Raw genomic sequence first — 8,229 nt, 5'->3', positions numbered from 1 at the left:
GGTCTCGCTTATCTAAGGCTGAGGCCTGCAGCATCCACTAACCTGCTACGTGGAAGCTTGGAGAGTGCTGGCAGTGTCTGCCAAGCCTGCTTTCTAAGGGACGTGGTGAGATTTGTTTTACTAGCTATTTTACTAGTTCTTGGGTTTGATTGTGCATATCTATTTGGTGTCCCTTTTTGTTTCCTTTTGTCCCTTTTTCCCCTTTCCCTATCCCTTTGGGGGGTGTTTGGATTCCCGTTTGCTGTGTACATAGCATCTTAACTGTAATATACATAAAATATATTTTTTATATAACTAGCTTGGTTTTCGGGTTCTTCAATTTGCATAGTTTTTTTCCTTTGCCCTGGGGGAAGTAGAAAGGGGGAAGGAGAGGGGCTGCTACTGGGGGGTTGGGCCTTTGGCAGGGAGCCAAGTCTGAACCATCACAGTGTCCAAGATGGCCAATGGCATCTTGGCCTGTATCAAGAATAGTGTAGTACGACTAGGGAGGTGATTGTCCCACTGCAGTGGGCACTGGTGAGGGTGCACCTCGAATACTGTGTTCAGTTCTGGGCCCCTCACTTTAAAAACAACATTGAGGTGCTGGAGTGTGTCCAGAGAAGAGCAAGAAAGCTTCTGAAGGGTTTAGAAAACATCTCTTAAGAGGAACAGCTGCGGGAGCTGGGTTTGTTTAGTCTGCAGAAGAGGAGCCTCAGAGGGGACCTCATCACTCTCTACAACCACCTGAAAGGAGGTTGTAGTGAGGTGGGAGCTGGTCTTTTCTACTGTGCCTACAGTGAGAGGACCAGAGGCCTTAGGCTGAGACAGGGGAGATTCAGATTAGACATTAGAAAAAAAAAATTCACTGTTAGGGTGGTCAGGCATTGAAATAGCTTGCCCAGTAAGGTGGTGGAGTCACTATCCCTAGAGGTGTTCAAGGCATCTGAATCTGGCACTGAGTGATATGGTTTAGGGTTTACTTGAAGATCTCTTCCCACCTTGATGATTCTATAATTATAACCCAGAAGTAGCAGTTTTGCTTCCTGGTCTCATGCTTTATTTCAAATCCCATGTTTAAATTCATTCCATAAAATGTTCTGTGCCATTTTATTCATGAGTTTTCTAGCTGGAAAGCTCCCTATCACTCCCTATCAGTAGTTTTGATTCACTGAAATTGTCTCTGGTAAAGGGATGATTTTTCTGCCATTCCTAGATACAAACAAGCAAACAAACAAACAAAAAACCTCTCCCAAACAAGATTGATATTTCAACTGTCAAAATGGGATATTTAGAGCTAAGAGTTTTGAAAACATTTGATTCACATAATTTCAATTCAAACACAATGCCATTTATGTGAAAGTAAAGAAAGAAAGGGTGAAAATCAGGTATTTAGAAATACTGAAACAAACCATTTCTATTTACTGAAATGGTTCTACCTGGTCAGTTTATGAACATGTTGATGATTTTGGTATTTCGGCTACAGAAAATACCACTTCAAATTTAATAATTTTTTGGTATTATAAATCTATTGCAGGCTTTTGTCCCCAAGATTTTGGGAGTAAATATTTTTTCTTCTTTTTGTTTGTCACTGTGCAGGGAGCGCTCACTTTAAATAATACGAATACAATAAATCTGTTTCCCCTTGCTGGGGTAATTTTAATCACTATTTACTCAATGGCAAAAGATTACCTATAGCTTAAATCTGTCTTGACTGAAGTTGGTTTCTCTCTGCTTTTCCTCTACAAATCAATTTTTAACTAATACAGCCAAATATTTTAACAGGTTGTGTGGCCAATATTCTGTTCCCACTTATTTCTGTGAGCTTCCTGTACCTCAGAGAAGCTATTTTCAGGTTTGCAGCCATGCAAATGAAAGTAACATAACTTCTTTTCTTTCAGTGTTACCAGTTCCTACATACATGTCCAGATACCTTATGTATATACTGTAATATTATAGCGTTAAATGAAACTGCTTTGGAATGCCTGAATGTTTTTACTTACTCTAGTCACAGTGAGTGTGTTCTTTACACTTGTCATCTGAAATTATTCCTGCTCTTAATCTACGCAGTTTAAAAACTGTGAAGGAGGTGATGGCATTTTCTACAAGCCAGCAGAAAAGAAAGAAATAATTTACAGAAGATGTTATTAAAAGCATATGTCATTGTCACACTTCAGGCTGTTCTGGAAAAGGTAAACTTCATTCTTGGGAAAGAACACAATGTTAACTTGCTGTCAGATAAAAAATTACAGTATTGGTTGAATTCACATAAACTGAATGTGAAGACAGACCTATTTATGTCTAAATTATGGCTCTCTTCAGGTAGTGAAGCTGCACATCCTCTCATGTATCTGTAATATACTTGGTCTCCTAGGACAATCATATTGGGACAGCTTGAAAGAAGGAGGATTCAGAAAATAGAAAAGCAGTTTAAGATTCTTATTGAAACAATTTATTTTTGGAAGATAGTGGTATGCACATTGCAGAAACAATAAAATGCTTTTCCTAAGGAAGCTGGTACTTTCCAGTGGCCTTAAAGAAAGCTTGCATTCATTGAGCTGTGTTGTTGGCAGGAGCCATGGGAGGTGGCTGAGTCCACCCGCTGCCTGAGGGCCACTCTACCTGTGCCAGCTCTGACCAATGGTGCCCAGCTCTTCTTGAAGAGTCTGAGCGTGGAGGCTGCACAAGCACCCAGCCAATCTTCTTCCCTATCCTTACCATTTTTTTTTCTAATCTTCTTGCTTTTTTTTAAACCTGACCCATCCTTGATCCATCCAATATGAAATCACAGAGCAATTTGTCCTTTTCTCTTCACAGCAGTCTTTCATATATCTGATATACATTCATATCAGAATTGCATAGATATGTATGTTATTTCCTCTTCTTCCACTTCCCCCCTTCAACCTAAATCTCTGTTGATTTTTTTAAAGTTACTTCTTAACTTATGTTTTATAGATATATGATCATTCAGATTGTTCTTTTCTGCTCTCTTCAGGGGCTACATATTTACTGAAGTCAGACCACAGTTACTGAGTTTTCCTAGGGCCATGTAAATCAGGCTGTTTCACAAAGAATTTGTGCTTCTTTTTTTGTATTGTTTTATGTGGTTTGGCTTTCTCGCTGTAGCTCTCTGACATTGTCCCTTTAGTATAGATTGTGATTCATATAACAACAGAACTTTTTTTTCCTTTTTTTTTTTGTCACATATTTGCAGCTTTTCTTACTGCAGAACACTCAATAGTTCTGCCTTTCCTGTTTGTGTGGCTGATCATATCTGCCTTTGCCCAGTAGCGTGCACTTATCCCTGTTGAACAGAACCTTCCTTTTTCCAGACCAAATCACTAGTGTGCGAAAATCCTTCTAAATCCTACATCTGTCCTCCAGCATGCTAAAGCCTCCCAATTTGGTATAATCTCCAGTTATGTAAACATGTTTTCTGGACCATCACTGAGTTCATTACCATCCTTCTCACAACGAGCCACTTGTACCAGCTTCCTAAATAATCTACATTATTTTCACTGTTTACTGAGAGAGTATCATATGAAACCATGTCAAAAATCTTACTAAAGGGACATCCAACATGGTCTTCAGTGTTTCTCCTCCACTGATGAGTCCTCTTACTCCATTGCAGGAGAGATTAGATTTGACATCTTTTGTTCTTGACAAAGCTGTGTTGGCTGTTACTTATTGTGTTACAACTGCTTAAGCATAGCTTGTTTATTTGCTCCAGTATCTTTCCTGGGTACTGAGATTAAATAGATTGGTGTATATAATTTCCTATTTCCTTCTTTCCTTTCAACAAAACTGTTTGTTCCTTTCTGTCCTGTAATATTCCTTCACTGTATATTATCTACAATAACCACTAGTAGGTGAGATTTCATATCCAGTCCTTTAAATCCAGCTGATGGGAAAGCAGCAAATTTTGTTTGAATAATTTCTCACTTGGTCTTCTGATAGTATAATATGAAATCTGTTTGTTTTCCCCATTATCAATAATGCCTGATATATACATATATAAAAATAAAAATTAGATGCAAAAATATCAAGAAATTTGGCTTTCTCAGTGTTGTCTTTTAAAACTTTCCAGTTCTGCTTGATACTAGCATAATCATTTGCCTGATTTTTTTCCACTTCTGGCAATGTACTTAACATTATTTCATGTTAGCCCAAATATCCCAAAATTACTAGCTGTGTTTCGTTTTCTGCTGCCTTTTCTGACTTTATTCCTGCATGATTAGGCTACACTTTTGCAGCTCCCTCAAGTAACCCGACCCAGCTTCTTTCCTGGATGCTTCATTCCTATCTGAGGTTCAGAAAGAGCTTCTGACAGCCAGGCTGATCTTTTACTCTGCCCTTACCTCTTCTGCCCAGTGTTCACTTACTTATACTCCTAATGTTATTTCTTTGAGAACTGCCAGTTCTCTTAAACATTTTTTTTGCCTGCATCAACCTCCCAGAACACCATATTGACACACTGTATGAGTTCATTGGAGCCTTACTTCCATGCAATGTCTTGCTTTTGTTTTGATGTTGTTACTTCTTTCTAAAATCACAGAATCTCCCTCCAAAAAACCATGAAGCCATACATGTATGTATACATATACTCATATATTTATACATACATTCTTATATATACATGCATACACAAGTGTTTACCTCTCTCTTTGTGAAGATCATTGAGAACTTCCAAAATGCCTGTTTTTTCTGACCCAAATATTTCAGTTTAATACCTACAAAAGAAAATGAAAGATGATGGGTGAGCCACCAGAAAACAAGCTCATAATTCTGCTGGAAAATGGAAGCACTCAGGATTTCTTATTCCTTTTCTAATAATCCTGCAAAGAAATTTTTTGCTTTACTGCAGCTGTAGCTTGTAGGTGAAGGACACATGTGAAGGCATTATAGATCCGTTCGACTCCTGCATTAGAAGAGTGTGTTAAAAGCTCTCTTCTGCTCTTTCTGCTTGTGATGTATCTGTGATTTTGCAGACATTTATCCTTACATTAATTGTTTATTCTATTTCATGGCATCAGGGGTCTAAGATGCAGGATTATTCTTAGCTGGGCTTCCTGATTTCAGCCTCCTGGGGAAATTACGAGCAGGTATAGGACTGCATCAGTTCATGTTTGACAGGCTTTGCAGCAACAGCTGTAGAAACCAATGACATGGTGTCCCACTGGCTCACAGGGAACAGATTCCTCAGATGTTGTACCTAGCAGTGGCTTGGGGTTAAAGAATATCTTTAAAATATGTTTTGGTTTCCTCTGTGTCTCACAGGGACTTATTCTGTGACACTTGGAACATTTCTGTATCCATCTCTCTGATGAACATAATTTCTCCTTTTCCTGCGAAGGTTCCATATGACAGAAAGGGGAAAATATTTCAAATTAAGCAGCATTCATCTGCATTGGTGATGAGCATAACACACTTAGCTATAAAGATTTTCTGTAAGCATATTTCACTATGTCTTCCTCTTGTATATTTTAATTCACTTGGATTAGCATAGTTTTACTTGTTTCTCTCATGTTGTCAAAATATTAAATATTTATAATTACAGCAAGGGCTCGTTTTCCTTGTTTCTGAAGAACCATTTACTGCTTATGGGAGTGCTTAACATAAATTGTTAGCAGTAACTTGCAGTATATGCAGGATACTAAAATGGGCTGTATGAATTCCACTTTCATACGGAAGAGTTAGAGGGGGGCTGGGTATGTATTTGAGCTTTCTTTTTCGTGGGTTTCGTTCGGTTTTTTGTTCATGAAAAGAAATCTTAGAAGCGCATTCTCATGACCTTAGATTAATTTAGAATTCAAAATTTCACCTTTCAAGTCATGTTGAATAGTGAAGTTGAAACTTGGGCAAAAAACCGCATGAAGGATGACAGTATTTAAGTTATGATTTTTTTACCAGGTATACTTACACATACATACCTCTTGGGGTCTGAATTATAATACCCGAAGCTTACACAGTTGGAATACCCCCTCCTTAAAAGCTAAGGAGGCACATTTTGGCTATTATACAGTTTTTATAAGCGTGGATCTCTGCAAAATAATTGTGTAAAATTTCCCGAGTGGGTGAGCACCGATTTTAACGCGCACTATACACGCTGGTTGTATGCAATTGCAGGCGTATATCGCGATCCCTCGTGCACTCTAACGCGGGACTGTCCCGCTCCCCGCACACGGACGGAGCCGGCGGCAGCGCAGCGCCTGGTACCGGCTGCCTCAGGTTTCCCCGCAGAAACCCCTGCGGTGGCTCCCTCACGCACCGAAGTCTCCCACACAAACACCTGCCACGGGGTGACTTTCCCCCCTCACAAGGCGGTCTCGCTGCTCGGGCGCAGGAACTCGCGCCGACCTCGGCTCTCCTGTCGGAGCCCCGCAGGTCCCGCTCTCTCGCTGCCGCCGCAGGTGCGGGCGCGGGGCGGGGACGCGGCGGCGGCCGCGGAGCTCCGACCCCCACTCCTCACTCCCTGCTCGTCCCCGCTGCCGCCGCCGCTGCCCCGCCGGCCGGGCGGAAGGGGGGCGGCGGGGGGGGAGGCCCCGCGCCCCCGGTGCCGCTGCCGGGCATGCGCCGTGCCCCCGGAACATGGCGGCGGCGTGAGGCGGCCGGCGGCAGCAGCGGCTTGACAGGACCCGCGTCCCGCCCGCCCGCCCAGTGAGTGGCGGCGGCGGCGCTGCCCGCTCCCCGCGGCGGGCAGGGGGGAGGGAGAAGCGGGGAGGGAAAGGGAGGCGAGGCGGCGGTCGCGCCCCTTCCCGGGGCTCGCACCGCGACCTCCGCTCGCCGTGGCCGCGGTCCCGGGCGCCCCCGGGTGTCCCTCCCAGCCAGCCCCGCTGCGCTGGAGGCGGCACCGGGTCCCGCCGCGCCTGCCCCGCGCTCTGGCGCTGCATCCCTGCCTTTCTGTGCTGCCCGCTCCCCTCCTCGGCGGGTCCCGCCGCCCGCGGGGATTCGCCGGTGGCCGCGGCAGGAGCGGCTTCCCGGGCGAGAGGAGCGGGGCGGCTCTGCCTCCCGGCACCAACAAAGCGCCTCTCTCTCCCGGAGTGGCCGCGACTCCCGGACAGCGGGAGTCTCGGTGAGCCAGGGCGGTGTGGGAGGTCCCCGCGCCGGCGGTGCCGCCGTGGCGGGTCTGCCGCGGGGCCGGCGGCGTTTGACAGGAGCGCGGGCAGGACACGCCTCCCCCGGCCGGGGCGGCCCCGCTGCCTCCCCCGCCGCGGCGGCTCCGTGCCCTGCGGGCCCGGGCGGCGGGGGTGCCCCTGTCCCGTTCCCGCCGCGGCGCCCGACGCTGGGAAACGGGCGTCATCCAGAAAAGCTGGATGCGCGTTAAAAATGACACAGTTCGGGGCGCGCACCTGTGTTTGGTGAGGGGGCTGGGGGTGCCTCTGGGAGACAGCGCGGTGGCCGGGCGGGGGACTCCTGTCGCGTTGCGATGCGCTGCGGCGCCTTCCCGTTTCCTTGAGGGTTAAACTGCGTATGTGGCAAATATTGGTTAACGACTTGGAGTGGATATGCTGCTTGGGGAGTCATATTTTGGATGGTCCGAAGAAAGTAGTTTAGGTATGGAAAATTCTTTTCATACAGTGTCGTGCATCATCGCTGTCTTAGCTGTTGTGACAACCTACAGAACACATTGCAGTGCTGTAGTAATTAAATTAATATTCAAGTTAAATTTTATGCTCAATTATTCTTTAGAAGTTAAGGCACATTTAAAGTGTTACTGCAATTTAAAGTTGAAGTCTTTCCCTGCAGTTATTTTCTGGTTCTCACTGATTATTTAGGCTATAGGAGATAGCAAAAAATAATTCTAAAACCTAAAAGGTTTAGGAGACGTGAAATACTGATGTCTTAGTGAGTTCTACTAATGTAAACTTCATTTGTGACTCATGCATAATCTAACTATTGTAGCTGTAGTGGTTAAAACTTAAAAAGCATAGACTCTGTAGATATGACAGTAGGTTTTCAGAGCATGCTGCATCTGGCTTGTAAACAGCTCTTCAAGTCTGACTGGTTGTGAATCTTTTCATATTCAGAGTAGCAGTCTTAAACTTCTGAGTTTTTAAAGCATTCATACTGCACTTTTCTTGTTGAAAGTGGCAGAGAAAAGCAGTTGGTGAGGCTCGGGGTCAGTAGCAACTGCAGAACCGATGCAGGTGGGAACAGGAGTGGCAGGAGGGCGTTCGCTGTGTCACAGTTGGGTTTAAAGCTGTCATGTAATGCTATGGAATAAATAGGGGAGTGAACGTGTTGGGGTGGACC

At 44.6% G+C, this 8,229-nt stretch overlaps 1 long non-coding RNA gene across 1 annotated transcript; it reads right to left on the bottom strand.

Annotated features, from left to right (window-relative positions):
• Positions 1 to 1,094: 1,094 nt before the first annotated feature.
• On the bottom strand, positions 1,095 to 7,431 carry LOC114067885. Its single transcript, XR_003573485.1, has 3 exons — positions 7,326 to 7,431; positions 1,980 to 2,078; positions 1,095 to 1,188 (listed from the first exon to the last, which is right to left on the bottom strand). It is a non-coding gene; the product is annotated as an uncharacterized LOC114067885 (long non-coding RNA).
• Between the last annotated feature and the right edge of the window lie 798 nt (positions 7,432 to 8,229).

This window comes from Empidonax traillii, unplaced genomic scaffold, assembly GCF_003031625.1.
Source record: "Empidonax traillii isolate 1590-97213 ecotype Southwest subspecies unplaced genomic scaffold, ASM303162v1 scaffold985:size400688, whole genome shotgun sequence".
In the NCBI taxonomy this organism is placed as follows: domain Eukaryota; kingdom Metazoa; phylum Chordata; class Aves; order Passeriformes; family Tyrannidae; genus Empidonax; species Empidonax traillii.
Note: the sequence above shows the minus strand (reverse complement) of the source record. Positions and strands in the feature narration are given on the sequence as shown.